Here is a 1,834-nt window from a genome sequence, read left to right as displayed (position 1 = left end):
ATTGAAATTGGAATTATGTGAGAGTGTGAATTTTGAATTATGTTATTCAAATTGGAATTATGTTGCAAGATATTTATAAGCCGGGACTTTACTTGAATTTGTGACGATCAACTAGAAGAAACTACGGATCCAGTTAGAGATACGAATGGTTTTCTTTTGCGAGCGTGTGAGAATTCCAAATTAAGAATATATTAAAGACTCTATGGTTTTGTCTTTTTTTTTAAATTATTTTTAAGTTTTTATTAATTTTTTTTATTTTTATTTTATTCGTTTTAATGTAATAATAATATGCACGGTTATTATGATAATGCGTTTCGTAACTGACTTTTTTGTATTTGTGAGAGTTTTTAAGTTTTTCTCTACGATTTTTCTTTTTTAAATTGTATTTATTTAATTTAATTGCTTAAATTGTATAAATCTTTTTTAAATTTAATTTAATATTATTGTTTAGTATGAATATCCTTCAAATGAATTAATTGTATAAGTATCTACGTTAAGAATACATTGCAAAAGAAGAAAAGAAAAAAAATACACGCAAACACACATAATAACTAATGTATAGTTTTTTTAATAAATATAAAACAAATGCGTTTAAAAAATAATCAATTCTTTGATTTTTTTATACAGTAGCTTAAAAACTTTTAAAGTTTTTTAAACAAGTTCTACGAAGGAAAATCTTTTAAAAAAAATTATTTTTTTATGCAAATACCTTGTGTGAAACAAGGAAAAACTTTTTTTGTAAAGCATTAAAAAAAAAAAAATAAAAAGAAAAGAAAGAATGGAAATTGTTTTGGGTAAAATCAGTGTATGGTATAAGTTAGGTTAATAAAAGTTCTCTCATTAAAACCTCGTAGATATCTCCACTTTTTTATAACCGCAATACAATCTACTCATGAACGGCTTTTGTGGGCAATTTTTTCGATGTTTGAAGTATTTTCATGACTTATAGGGTTTTACAGATACAAGCATCAAGAGTTCAAAACACCAGGACTCCTTTCAAGGCTCTATGGCAATCTAAAGAAGCATCTACATCTACTACAAAATTACAAGATTAAATTGCTTAATTCAAACCGTAGAGGTCTTGAGGCTGGCTTTTGTTAAACGAAGCGATAATTTCAGTTTCGAGGGACATTCTAATCTTTTACCTATTAGAAGCGGTTCTTATAGTGCCGCTAGTTTTGAAAATGTCGAAATACAAAAGAAGAAAAGAAATCCCACAAGATATGAAATAATTTAGCCATATCTATTTCAACGCAAGAAGGGTCTTGCCGTCCTCAATTCAGAAAATAATTTGCTCATGGCGAGCACCAATGATTCGTCGCAAAGCGAACGAAATTCTCTTACTTGTTTTTGGTCTTAGTCAGCTTTTTATAACAGTGTCATCCTGTCATTCTGCACCAGCTGCAGTAAAGCATTGTATGACTTAGGTAAGCGAGTGATTTCTATCGAAAGTAAAGTATGGCAAAAACTAAAGCTGTTTAGACACTTAGAGCAATTTTGCAAAATTTTGCTTTTGTTAAGATTTCCAAATTTTAAAAAGTTAAAAATTTTTTTTTTTTTTTTGAAATGTAATGTAAATAAATATAAACATTGCTAAGGGGCTAAATAAATATAAATATATTCTGTGCCGATACTGATACTTGATAGTGATTTTTTCATTTTCATTCAGTGCTTCTCTCTATTTTTGTTACATGTTTTCATAAAATTTTTTAGTAATGATGATATTAATAATAATAATATATATACTATTAATATTACATTTAATATTTTAATATAATTATATGCTTGTCTGAGTCGTTCTCGTTTATATAATTTGTATAACATTAGAAAAAGA

The sequence above is a fragment of the Glossina fuscipes genome, unplaced genomic scaffold (assembly GCF_014805625.2).
Source record: "Glossina fuscipes isolate IAEA_lab_2018 unplaced genomic scaffold, Yale_Gfus_2 148, whole genome shotgun sequence".
Classification (NCBI taxonomy): Eukaryota; Metazoa; Arthropoda; class Insecta; order Diptera; family Glossinidae; genus Glossina; species Glossina fuscipes.
The sequence above is the reverse complement of the archived record's forward strand: the minus strand, read 5'-3'. Positions refer to the sequence as shown.